Here is a 13628-nt window from a genome sequence, read left to right on the forward strand (position 1 = left end):
CCCGCCATCGCGCTGCCCGCCCCCGGCTGCAGAGCGGCGCGCGGGGCAGGGGCGGCGGGCGCTGCCACATTGTGCTCCGCGCGGCGGCCCGGGGGAGGGCCCAGGTGTCCCTTCCTGCCACATCGCGCTCCGCCCCGCGCCCCGCTCCCGCCCGCGCAGGAGCCGCGGCCGCCCGCGCTGCCGGAGGCGGGAGCGCCGGCATGGAGTGAGCACAAAGCGCCGCCGAGGTAACGCGCGCCCGGCCGCGCCGCCGCGTCGCCGAGCGGCAGCGGCAGCGGCGCGGGGAACTTGGCCGCAAGATGTCTGCTGGGGGGGATGGAGAGGGGCGGCGGGGAAGTTCGGGCGGGAGGAGGCGCCGGGGCCGCCGGAGCCACCTAAAATGTCCCCCCCCTTCACCTCCCTCCCTCCCGCCGGCGGCCTCGCGGGGCTGGAGCCCGCGCATCCCGCCCGTGCGTGTGATTCGGGTGTGCGCGGGGCGTGTGTGTGTGAGCGTGTGGGGGGAATGTGTGTGCGTGTGCACGGTGTGTATGTGCAGCGTGTGGGCACGGTGTGTATGCGCACTGTGTGTATGTGCACGGTGTGTGTGTGCAYRSTGTGTTTGGGGTGTATGTGCACGGTGTGTGTGTGTGCACTCTGTATGGGTGTGCATTGTGTGTGTGTGTGCACAGTGTGTTTGGGGTGTATGTGCATGGTGTGTGTGTGTGCATGGTGTGTGGGGAGGATTTGTGTGTGTGTGCACGGTGTGTTTGGGGTGTGTGTGCATGGTGTGTGTGTGTGCATGGTGTGTGGGGGGGATTTGTGTGTGTGTGCACGGTGTGTTTGGGGTGTGTATGCACACTGTGTGTGTGCACGGTGTGTTTGGGGTGTGTGTGCATGGTCTGTGTGCGTGCACGGTGTGTTCGGGGTGAGTATTTGCTGTGTGTGCACAAAGGCTGCAGGGCTGCGTGACCCGGTCCCGCATCTCCGGCCCTGCCACCGCCTCCGGCTGCATGGCACAACCACCCTGCAGCGCCCCGGCACCGCAGTCGCTTTATTTATTTATTTGTTAATCGATAGATTGATCGATCGATGGTGATTTTTGTCTCGCCTCGCTCCCCGCGAGGCGACGCGGGCCGAGCAGGGGAGGTGGCCGCGGGTCCGCACCGCGGTGCCGCATGCGGCGCCCGCTCCGGTGCAGAGCCGTGCGCGGAGGCTCCRGGTGCCGCTGCCACCCGCTCCAGCAATCCCGCCAAAGCTGGGAAGCARTTATCCCAATTACAGCTGCTCCGGGCCATTGCCGGGCTCGAGAGGCCAAAGCGAGGCCCGGATAACTTCTTAAAATCTGTGTTCGCTGCAGGAACGAGGCTTTCTGGWTGTTGAATCGTAGGCAGCTCCCCCTCTGATATTTGTCCGGGTGTGCTGAGCTCGAGAATACCATTTCAAAGTGCAGGCACGTATATTCTCATCACTGCAATATTTGCATGTCTGCCAGGGCTGTACCTGGTGATGTGGCTAATAGCTGTCACGTTTGCTTCATTTTCGCCCTCTTTCTCATCTCAGGGGATTAATTGGGGCCATATAGTGTGGTGTTTTCTTAAGTCTGGCATTTTTAATTAGCGTTGTTATGTGTTCATATAGGTAAAGACMAAATTGAAGGTTTGTGCCTTGTGCTTGAGGCTCCAGGAATACAGGCTATTAACAGACCTCAGAGATTTTGTTCCCCAGTTGCTCTCTCATCCCCCCAAGAAAACTTTGGCAAGTTTAGTTCCCGATGCAAAGCGGGTTTAGAGGTTACTCCTTATCCTGGAGCTCAGGGCGCTCTGGCAGACGAGCAGAGACTGTGCGGCCAAATGACGGGATCTTGGCGCCGAGGCCYGGGCTGGCTCTGTGCAATGAGCGCGCCTTGAAAACGAGCATGTCCATCGCCTCGCGTGGAGGCGGTCACCTCTTCCTACGTTTGCTCTCAAACATTTGCGTTTCCTACCTTCCATTCCGTCTTCTCAGCAGCGTCAGGTTATGGGCTGTGGATCCTGCCCCGGCTATTTGGCATCCGTCGGTGCTAGACCACGTTAAGGGTGCTGGGCTGATGATAAACAGAGGGAAAATAAGTTGCACCTGCCCTGTGTGGTGCTGCTGCATGGAGCAGGAAGTTCTTTAACAAGTTAATGGTGATGAGATCCTGGGACAAAAAGTAATTGGCTGAWTCACTTACTGTGCGGGGACTTGATGATCTTAAACGTCTTTTCCAACCACAAGGCTCATCTAAGTTCTCACTAGCTTCATTCGAGACCTCTGCAGTGGYATCCAGTCCTTCGTGGGGGATGCAGGTGTTGACTCTGGGAATGTGGTAGGTGCTTGGCTCAGGGTAGAAGGATTTGGTTAGAGCTCTGCAGAGGGAGGAGGCCCTGGGCTCTTTGGTGCAGTGAATTAGTCTGTGTTTCCTGTGCCTCAGCTCTGGTTAAGAGCAGAGACCAGGTTTGGCTTTAGTTTTCACTGGGAGAACCCAAGGTGAAAATTCAGGAGGAGGGACAGGGCTATTTTAGGGCCAGCCGTGGTGATGATGAAGCCTGTCCTTAGATCTGGACCTATAGCTAAGAGTGCTGCTCTGCTCGGGGGTGTCTTGATGGCGTCATGGTGCAATGGGTTATTACCCCTGCCTCGTGCCGGAGGACTGAAGCAGGGAACCGGTTTTTATTTAAGAGCATGATGGTTTTCAGGCCTGTGTGCTGTCTGTAATCACCTCCTTGGAGGAGGAGGTTCAGTSTGCGTGTTTCGCACCAGGGACAGTTCACGCAGTCTGGAGAGGATTTGGGGGCCAGGGCAGTGGGGTTGTGTCCCTGTCCACAGGTTGCCRAGGAGCTCCGCTATCGCCCCCATGCCGCTTTTCAAGGGCAGTTTGTTGGATGTGGCCTGAAACGAGGAGAGCTGAGCTCAGAGCGGCGCCCAGAAGCTGCTGCGTTGGGCCACGTGTTGGGCCATGGCCTAGGCCGCGCTTTGGGCCGCTCATCCCCACAGCGCCCAAAAGGCTCCGAAAGCTGCAGGGTCGGGTMACAAGAGGGAAGTTCCCTTCCCACGGGCAGCTGTTAGATTGTTCCCTTTCGCCCCAGAAGGGCTCGCACATCAAAGGAGTGAAAGCTACTGGCTTTTCCTCCCATGTTGTTAAGCTTGTCCTTGACAAACTTCCTTCCCAAATGGCTACGTGGTGGATGGTGTTGGAATGGGAACTCTCCTGTAGGTGCATTTGATTTGGGAAAATAATTTGTGTGACCTTGAGCAGACACGTAGTGTTGTCTTCATTCGTCTTTAAACTGAAGAAAAATAAACACTTTTAAAACCTGCCCTGCATCATCAGTGGTCATAGGAAGCCCTGGCTGATACGTCTCTAATCAAAGTCAATACTGCAGCATCAGTGTCGCTGGTTCAAAATTCAATAGGTCACTGCTTTGGTATTGACTGGGCCTGGGCTGTGCAGTGCTAAAGAGCAATATTTCCTCTTACATCACAGGGGTTTCTTCAAGTTGTGTTGTGGAGTTGTTGCCTTATTGGAGAAGGACATGGTGATACAGCTTCTATTGTGTCTGGTTGTTGTTTCTGAAGCTTTTTTATTTATTTAATTGTTCATTTATTGGCACATGGCAGTGAATAAAAGCTATTTCATCCTTAGGGAACCAGCAGTAATTTATTCCTTGTGTGATAATTTTAGAGTAAACTCGATGGCAAACAGATCCAYTTCCTGTGTTAACTTTCAGGCAGTTGGCATCTGAGGAACATTTTGTTGCTCTGCCATGCAGAGGTTAATGCCAGCCATTGTACGTTACCTAACCTCAAAAGAGCATTCAAAGGGTATCTTTTAATGATGCTCTAGCAAATATCTGTGATGTGTGTTTTTTTTTTTTTCTTTTTGGTCTAGATCATTAGTTAAGACAAAGCCAGTCAGCTCCGTCAATAGATTTGGTTGAGGTATGAAAGTGCCTTTAAATACGGCATGGTTCTAATCTACGCTAAAGCACTTGTTTGTCAATTAAAATCATTAAAAAACTAGAAAACAGTTTCTATTAAAATGTTTTGTCTTTCTTGGGATTAGCTGAACAGTTAGTGAGAGGAGGCTGTGATTGGGGTGATGGATCTTTTCCTCCTGGATCGCCAGTTTGATGAATATCACTGTGCTGGACTAAGTGGCAAGATTCTGTTGAATCTCTGTGAGATTTTGCCCTTACCTTCATCTATATGTGCAATAACTGGGCTCAATACCTCAGATTTCTCATTCTCGATTGCTTTTTTTTTTTTTTTTTTTTTTTGTAGAGAATAACCAGGTTATCCAGCATAACATCCATATCTGTGCATACCTCCCAGAGCCGTTACACTAATATGGTAGCATACAGGCCAGCTGGAAGAGCCCCTGCTCATGTTTGCAGGTGTAGAGAAACCACCAGGTCGGGAAGCAGCCCGGGGAGGCGKCCCTTGCATGTCCTTGTGGAAGGCAGCGGTGCGTGGCAGAAGGGCTGCCTTGCTGCATAAAGCTTTCSCTGCTTCTTTGTATGGGGAAGAGCAGAAAGGAAAAGTATAATCCCAAACAATTATAAGTAGGGTTTGGTTTTTCTTTCCAATATGGGCTGTGCAGGTTTTTGGTGACAGTTTTTTGAGGGCCCAGGAGGGCTTTGCTGGATCTCTGTGGAAGCCCTTTGGTGCTGAATTTATCTGTCTGCTTCAACTATACGTTTCATTAATCTAGAAATGACTTAAGCTGCTGAGTTCTGGGGGATTGCGGGTATTACGCGCGTTGCTCCGTATAATCTGGTATCCCAGCGCTTCCTTGGCGCTCCGTGCGGAGGGATGGTGCTCGGAGCCCTCCTGCACGCCGGCGCGCGTCTCCTCGCAGCGGCCCCGTCTCCGCTCCGGCTCTGCCCCTTCTCCAGCGGCCCCTGGAGGGACGGAGGCACCGGGAGCTGCTTGGACGGAGGCGCTCGCAGGCCCAGCAGGACCTCGTGTTGGTGTCTCAGCCTTGCTAAAAGCGGCCGCTTCAGGAGCCTGGCTCATGAACCAGCCAAACGGCTTCGCCCCCATCTAAATCCTTATGACTTGATATACAACCTTTGTGTTAGGAAGAACAGCAGCTAGGCYACAAGCTCAACTGTTCCGAAGGTCCTTGTGTAAAAATTCCCATTAAGCTGTAGCATGGAGGAGCATATTTATGTGCTTATGGTGGGACGAGTAGAGGCGTTTTTGCCCAAATCAGATTTATCATATGCTTCACACAGGCAGCCSTCAAGCAAACATCTGAAAAGAAAATCATGTGAAACTGGAAATGGGATCTTACGATGGAAACAGTGCACGGTACTGGGCAGTGCATCCAGCTCTGTCTGGAACCAAATAAAATGACACAAGAGTAGTGTGGCAAATGTATTTGCTTTCCCCCAATCAAATAGACCATTCTCAAGAGTGCATTTGAATAGTATAATTTTCTTGGGCTTCTGGACAATGATAAATGAGGAATATTTTGTTGTAACGAGGTATGATCAAAGCTCATTAGTTGTTCTGGCTGTTTCTTTTAATATACAGATAATTGCTACAGCCCAGACAACCTGCCATACCTCCCGAGCATCGTGGAGAGCCTAAAGCACCGAACCAAAGAACTTCTCGCCTAGAGCATTCAGACTCGTTTTGAGGTTGTGCCATATCATACCTCGGAGAGAGGGGAAGATTACGTGTTCTCTTGTGATTGTTTTCAGCCGTGTTATTGGCCATTTTTACGAAAGCGCTGAAGTTTTCGGGGCAAGAAGCTGCTTCTCTATCAAGGTAGCAGCTGGAGCTCCTGTGCTAGCGGAGTCTGTGATCCCTGCCCTAAGGAGTGGGTAACGAGCTGGGCAGCAGTTTCTGTGACGGCACCAAAGTGCCCGCGGGGCCGCCCCGGTGCGCGTGGGTTGCACAACATCACAGCTCCCTTTAAATGCATACGTGTGTTTAAATGCACTATAAAATAAATACACAAAGGCAAAACTCTTAGTGAGGCAGGTATTCTCTCCTTTGTCCTGATCAGAAGGCAAAAAGCTGAGGTGTTCACTGCCTTGCTTCACTCGCCGAAGTGTATTTCAGGGCAAACTGATGTGTTTTCAGGTCAGAGGTTGTGTGATTTACTCATTCCTAAAATGCTTGAAGTTATGAAAGATTCTGTGTACCCTTTTTCTTTCTTTCTTTTTTTTTTTTTTCCAATTCATCAGTGGACATCTACTGACTGCAAATGAGTTTTCTTATTGACTTGCTGATTGTTATGGATCGAGTAATTAGAGTTATTTGTCTTTGACACAGCGCTGACTTGGCATTCAAAAGGCACGTGCCTGTTCTGTGCTCAGTAGCTCAGAGCCCAAAATGACAAAGTTGAAATGCTTGGCAGATAGCTCTAAATGTGTTATTGGAACAAAGAATCCCCTSTTTAAGAAGGAACGTCCAAAGCAGATCATTCTCTAAAAATCTTGGTAACTCTTTTCATTAAAAGGGTTTAATTCTGTGCAGCTGAGGAAGAAGAATGAAGTCTGGTTGTGTCATTTCCTTTGATGAAGACCTGTTCTATACTTTGTAAAATAAAGGATGCCTGTAATCAGCAAAGCTCCTTTTTTCAGGGGTTCTATTTTGCTTTTTTTTCTTTCAACCGCATCAAACCCCCATGGGTCAAGTATTGAGCTAAAAATAAGAATAGGTAGAACAGTTGTCCAGTACGTTGCCATTTGTGACGTTTCAAAATCTGAACAGATTCCTTTTGCTTGGTTTGGGATCACATGGTGGGAGTTGCTTTGTAGTAACAACAAGAATTAAAAACCCAGCAGTTTTCCTGGCAGCCGGACCCAGTTCCCCTCCTCTTTYCTTTCTTCCCTTTCGAACTTTGTTTAAATAATTTTGCCACGTGCTGAGGGATTGAATCCATCTGCACAAGCGCCAGCATGGGCGGATCTRCACGCAGAAACAGACGCGCAGAAACAGATTTTTTTGTTGATTTGTTTTGTTTGTTCTTTAAAAGAACCGTTGTCGTTGTAGTTAGAGCACCAATATTAAATACAGGAAAGCTTGTGAGCTCCGATAGTGCTGTTTATTTAAAGCACTGAAGCTGTGGACCATACTAGGACATATTTTTCTATAGATTGCTGGTAATGTAGCCTGACGTAAGTGGCAGGGGCAACGTGGCTTCCCTTTCTACATTACGTGCCTCCTTGGAAGCCAAACGGTGGGAAAAACTGAAGCGTGTGCTATACCTTAAATGATTTCTCATATGCACCTTACGCTTCCAGTGTGTTTCTTCAAGATGAGATGATTTTGAGCAGCATTATCCATAATTCTACGTGTCCTGAGACAACTTCTGAATGAGGGAGGGGTAGCTTTCAAAGATGGTTGAGTTCTTAGCTGCTGCTTTGTTCAAAACGGAAACTTTTGTTGTCTGATGAGCAGAAAATTATTTTTCTTGTCACCTTAACTTGACAGAATTATTGTATGTTGGTACTTAGTGATATCCAGTGACTCTTATTGCCAAGTGGCAACCTGTTTCCTTCAAAATACGCTATTTTTCCTGCATCAAAATACCACCTCTCTAGTGWTAGCCCCAGCCTAGCCCACGAGAAGAACTGTCAGTGCCCTGAGATGTCTGTGTACCAGCAAACTGTTCTGCAACAAGGACGGCCAACCTTTCGGCCCCACGTTCTGCAATCTCGCACCTYGGTTGCGACGATTACGAAGCGTTTCCTCAGTTGGGAAATACACACATTCTCACTGAGAGCTAACGGCAGGGAGGGCTCGGAGCGCGGGTCAGGTGCAGGACGTGGTCGTAGCCCCAGGTCCTTCTGCCCTCTGGGCAAAGCAGGTGAGAACRAAGGATAGGAGACCAGTTGGCCTGGTATTTCTCAGGAGATCCTATCTCTGCATTGGAAACCTTGGGTTTCCTTGTTAAAAATGGTTRAAATCTCTAGAGTAAAAATAAAAATTCAGTTGTATTGTCTGCGTTCCTGTTAAGGTTGGCTAGCATTTTGCATAGGACTCTACGCTKGTTGTGAAATGTTAATTACAATGAATTAGCTTGTGGGGGGCTTAGGAATAATTGAGCCATTTTTATAATGTGAATTAGCCTTTAGAAAGGAAAAATAGCTTGAGGAGTAAAGCCTGGCTGCTGCTAAACCTGCTGCAAAAATACAGCAGCGACTGTTCTGTGCAATAAATTTACCATTATGATAGAAACCTCGTGCTGTTGCTGCAGTTGAAGGGAATGGGGTTATTATGGAGGCTGAGCAGAGCTTTCCTTAGAGCGTGCACGAGGGCGAGAGGGCCCTTTGCAGCGGGGTCACCTCTGCTGTATTTTGGCTTCAGGTTTCACAGGGACCTATGACAAAATTTTTAGCTTCAGGCCACACCCTGCTGCTGGTTAGCCATAAAAAGGGGTTTGGAGAAAGTAAAAATCTTTACCTAACTTTAAGTTAGGTAAAGGTCATTTTTTAATAATAAACAACTGCCTTTGCTATTAGTAAACATAACCGATCATTTAAAGATGAAGTGAAAGCTGCAATATTATCAGCTATAATGTATAAAAGTGTAGTGCAAATAATGCTTTTATGCCTGGTCTGTTTACTAGTTAACTTGCAGAATGTGCACTAGCATATATTTGTGTTGGAAAAACCTGCCGTTTGGCGTAATGCAGGGCCTTTCTCTAGGGCTGTTTCATTTTGTCTCTCAACCTTTATTTTGCTCTCTCCAACAAMACCCCAAAGACACCAATGCAAACTCTCTAATTCTATGAAGAGCCCAGCTAAGGAAGGAGAACCCTGCGCATCCCCGTTGCAGTGAGTGTCACCAGCCTCTTTGCTACGGCTTGTTCTTCTGTATGGTTGAAATACTTGGTTGTACATTGCACCCAAGCTAAGGGGAGGGTGCTCTGCGCTTCCCTCCCCTGGCCACCTGGTCCTGTCCCTTCTGCTCTTACCCAAGCTCTGCACTCACCGGGGCGGCTACTTGAGCAATTCCATGTGAAAATGCAGCAGGACGCCCCGCTCCTGGGAGCAAATGCCAGGGTGGAAGTTGGTTTTTTTTGAATGGAGCCTCTTGCAAAACGGCCAGTTTGTGGGAAAGCTGGAGTGGAGAAGCCGGTTCTCTGGGCTTGGAGATGGGATATGGTAGGTGTTGGGTTTGGGTTGTCCTTAGCACAAGGAAAACRCAGACAAACCTGCTGTTATTGCAGTGCCTGAAAGAGACCAGTGGAAAAGATGAGGCTCCCCCACATCCTTTTCCAAATATTTGCTTGCAAAGGGGTTAGAAATGACATTTGAAAGGATTTTTGTATGCTGSTCACGGGATGGAGCAATGGCCTTTTACATACCCATTGTTTTGAGAAGACCGACAGGGCCGAGGAGCGTCCTGGGGAGCTCACTGGCTCGGTGAGATGCCGTCCTGCCTTTGGGGTGATCCTGAAATCAGCCAGCTCGTTTTCTGCCACCAAATTCCCCCCCGGCCGAGCAGAAGGCAGGGATGCCAGGCAGCAGCAATGCTGCCTTCGGGCTGTCTGCAGCTTGCCCTGCACTAGCRGAATCAGTACAATTTTAACATGAGAAATGCGACATACGCAACGCGCTCAACAAGCTCGTAGAGAACACAAGTGCCATGAAGCATCTTCAGAAGCCTGTAGTTTTTATGTGTTTAATATGATATGCAGTCTTCAGTGTACATTCTTAAGGAGTCTTATGAAAGTAATACTGGCTCAGTCAGAGTAAAGATGCTTTAGTTAAATAGACCACGGCTGTGTTTAAAAATAACAGCTCTGGCTGTGTCAGCGCGTCGGGTGACCTGATACTGGCTTTCAACAGCAAGAGCTTCTGAAAAATTGTTGTTACCTGCTGCATGTATCGTCCTGAGGTGAACCTGTTTGCTGTCGGTACGGTGTTTTGGGTGCCGGGGGAAGCCAAGAGAGAGGCCCTCTGTAATTCTTCAAATCTGGGCTGACCTACAGTAGGAGCTGTATACAATACTGGATAGTGATGCCTGTTCCAGGAAATGTGCTTGTTTGGTATGGAAGGCGAAGCAGGAATTACAAGTGTAAATCTAATATGCCACTTGATAYATTCCCGTCGCTTTTGAATTAAAGAGGGAATTAAAGAGTCTTCTTTCTTATGGCCACGGGTAAGAGGAAAAGAATAAAATCAGTAGTCAGTTGTATGTTTGACTTGTATGTCAGCTATTAATTAGCTGATAACTTTAATGCAAAAAGCTCCACTCCAAAATCAGATTTAAAGGTGCTCTGTTTATTTACAGAGCAAGAAAAGTTGAAATACTCTTGGAAGAAATGTATGTTAATCTTTTAAGCCTCTGTTCTCCAGAAGGGCACCAGAGATTTGTAGCTTAAATAGCATCCTGAAACYGCTGCTGGCATCTTGCTCGTGTTGCCTGTTTCCTCTCTGTTGACAAGAGGAGGTAACTTCTGGAAGACACTTGACTGGTGCTTCACAGCACTGAGGAATTAATGATCGTTTGGGTGCTCCTTCATTTCTTATACGTTTCTGTCAGGGAACTACAGACTTCAGCTGATGAACATTGAGAAGGAGGAGAAATAAAAATAAACATTTTACTTTTAGATCATAAGTAAATACCTTTAATACCTTTAACTTAAAACACCAAGATATATTGAATCTTCCTAATTCAGGTATCTGTTTTATTATCTGTCACTGGGATCAGACTTGTTTTTTTTTTTTTTTAATTAGTTGCATTTTCCTTGTTGCTTTCTGTCCTACTTTCCTAGTCCTGGGAAACTACTTTCCTTTCCTTGGAAAGTAGTTTAATGGAGGCATAATGTATTCATGGGAGAAGCTGTCTGAGCTGTCTTATATTTTCCCCTAGGTGTAKATCTATCATTTGGAAAGATTTAAGCAAGCAGGGAAGTCCTCCAAGTAGGTATGTTCAGTGGTCTATTAATTTATGTGAGTACTTAAACTACAGAAAATTATTCATGTCCCGTGAATTTTTTATTATATACAACTTCATATGTGCATGCATACACACTTCTAAGCACTAAGTGTTCTGGCAAACTTCAGAAAACACTGGTGAGTCTAAGTCTATTTAAAATGGGCAATGATTATTTTTATTACGTCAACAGCTTTATGTTGTAAAACTTTTGTTTGCTCTTTGAACGACAGAACTCAGCAACACTTCATTTGAAGAGTGGAGCGGTTGCCTTCGTGCACTGCTTGTGCTGAGGATAAATGCTGAGTATTTTAGTGTCCTCCCCTCAATTTTAAATGTGATTAGCCAGGTGATTTAGAGGGAACTTGTTTTATTGAGCACCTTTTAAACGCCCAACCACTGACAGCAGCRCTGTGCGTTTAGGTGCAAACACTGTCCTCATTTATTTTTGTAGCTAGCAATTTGATATCTGTAGAGAGGGGGAAAGAAAGGTGCTGTATGTTCCCTCCCGGCCTGGGGTGTGTGTGTGCAGCGGCTGGGCTGCACGTGCAGCTTTCCCGYAGTGCAGAGCACGGGCGTGAGCAGCGACGGCTCCCGCGGCAGCTCCGGCCCTTCCCACCTCCATCCCTCTCTCCTCCTCATTCCCCTTCTTGCTTTGCTTCTGCTGCGAGTCCACTGTTGGCCTGCAGACCTATTGCAGGTCCTGGTGTCTTTACGGGCTCCTGGTTAACTGAGGTGTGGGTTACGTAGAAAAAAAACAATTCCGTAAGGCTGAAAATACTGTGTGTTTTTGTGTGGATCTGATGCTTATTTCTCTACTTTTTATAGTTCTTGTTCTATGTGAGTTTTTTCTTTCTTTCTTTCTTGGCAAGAAATGTAGTATTGCATTTGTCTATGGAGAGGAAGGGTATTAAGCCTAATCGTAAAAAGAAGTTTTATTATCAAATGTAGGTTTTCATCTTGTCCAGCGGAATTTCTTTTTTAGGCTCTAACCATACCCAGATTCCTGGCTTCATTCATGCGGTCTCTGGATCAAGTTTGGAGACTGTCCGTGTTAAATTCCGCTCCCTCAGGGAGTTCTGCACGGAGGTGCCTCGAGGCGGGGGAAACGAGGGTGCAGTAAGTGCCCCCGAGGGCCGGACACGGAGGTCCTGAACAATTGAAGCTGACAGTGCCAGCCTGGGCTCAGCTTAGAGTTTCCATACGATTTTTTTCACTGGCATCGGTTCATTTTGCTTTAAGCAGAGTTTAAAACTGAAGCAGCCTGAGTGTCTGAAGCCACAGAAAGATGGATAGGAGACAACTCGGGCACTTTTTAAATCCTTGTATCCTCTCTGATGCCTGTTTGGAATTCCGGCTAGCTCAGGAAATCTCTTTGATTCAAATGCAGTGAGGGCAGTAAATCCAGCAGGAAGCATCCAGGTGCCCTGCAAGGAGCGTAGCTGCAGCTCCTAGAATAGCCCGGTTGTGCCTGAGGTTGCTGAGACCTTGTTCCAAGTGCTCCGTGTGCGCTCGGCGGGAAGCGTTGCGCCCAGGGGCAGCCAGGATTCGCCACGAGCTGCAGCTCTGCTGGCTGTTCCCACCATCCATCCCTCCCTCTTGTAGTATTAGCTACAGCCCGTGAAAACAGGGGTGGGATGGGCAAGGCCTGCAGGGTGCCCCAGGGCAGCCCTACTGGGGGGCTCCACAGCCGGGAATTCCCAGGACACAGCGCAGAGCGGGAGGCCGACGCGGGGCCTTCCCTTGCCCTGTGCCCTGCCCCGTGCGGGCCGGTGCTGAATCCGGTGTCCGCGTGTCCCTGCTGGCCACAGCCTCTGCTGCCCGGGAAGCCCTGTCCCACAGGAGGCTGCTGGAGCTGCGGCGGGAGGACAAGCGTTGCCTCTGGCATTGGTGGTGCAGTAGACACCAGAGAAGCACAGTAAAACTGCTGATGTCTCCAGTTCTCTAATGTCCTCCAATTCTTTTAAAATATTTTTAGATACTACTTTTTCCATTTTTAATCCCAAAGGCACTTTTGTATATTTGTGTGTTGACGAAATTGGGTGCAACTTTTTGAATTGTAAAACACACAAAAGCTTTGCTCTTGTGTCTATTTCTGCATACTCTTCAACATGTATTACCATTTACTTTATTCCCTGGAGGTCCAGGAAGGCCCTTATGAATGCTCTTTCCTGTGCTCGGTTTCAGCTGCGTGACTTTAACTCCTTTTCTGCCYGTACTTCTTCACTGCTCTTTGCCAAAGTAGATACACCCTTGTAGTAAAAATGAAAGCCCTTACAGTGACACTGTGCTTTGGAAGACATAAACTGATGGCCTCCTATAGTCAAAGATATACATATATATACACACACACGTATATATATATGATGGTATGTATAAGTGTTAGGATTAGAGGTGAGCATTTGCAGCACATTATCCCTGAGTGTTACGGCCGGRTCTAACAAACATAACGTTTTTATGCTACCTTTCTTGTGCCTAATGTGCTTGTTGTGCAGTAGGATCCTGCTTGATAGTGACAATATTTAGTTCTTGAGCATCAGGTAGTCTTATAGCTGTTTGGTCTCTGGAGTAAAGTAAGACTTAATTTAATACGCAGTTGTGTAGCTTTTGGATTTATTTGATTGCTCTCTTTAGCTTATTCTAACTGTAGAACAGTGAAAACTTCTCACTTGTAAGATGAAATCTTTTACAGTAGCATATAGCAGTAGCATATAGCAGTAGCATAT

The 13628-nt window shown here is 47.8% G+C and overlaps 1 protein-coding gene across 2 annotated transcripts in view; it reads left to right on the forward strand.

Moving 5' to 3' along the window:
- Nucleotides 1-179: 179 nt before the first annotated feature.
- The window catches only part of ADD3 (adducin 3), a 91280-nt gene continuing 77831 nt past the window's right edge, over nucleotides 180-13628 (forward strand). For both annotated transcript variants that reach the window (XM_026050491.1, XM_026050493.1), the window contains exon 1: nucleotides 180-227. The gene's annotated coding sequence lies outside the window, so the exon portion shown is untranslated. The remainder of the gene's footprint in view (nucleotides 228-13628) is intronic.

This window comes from Nothoprocta perdicaria, unplaced genomic scaffold (assembly GCF_003342845.1).
Source record: "Nothoprocta perdicaria isolate Ctin4 unplaced genomic scaffold, notPer1 scaffold_7, whole genome shotgun sequence".
In the NCBI taxonomy this organism is placed as follows: Eukaryota; Metazoa; Chordata; class Aves; order Tinamiformes; family Tinamidae; genus Nothoprocta; species Nothoprocta perdicaria.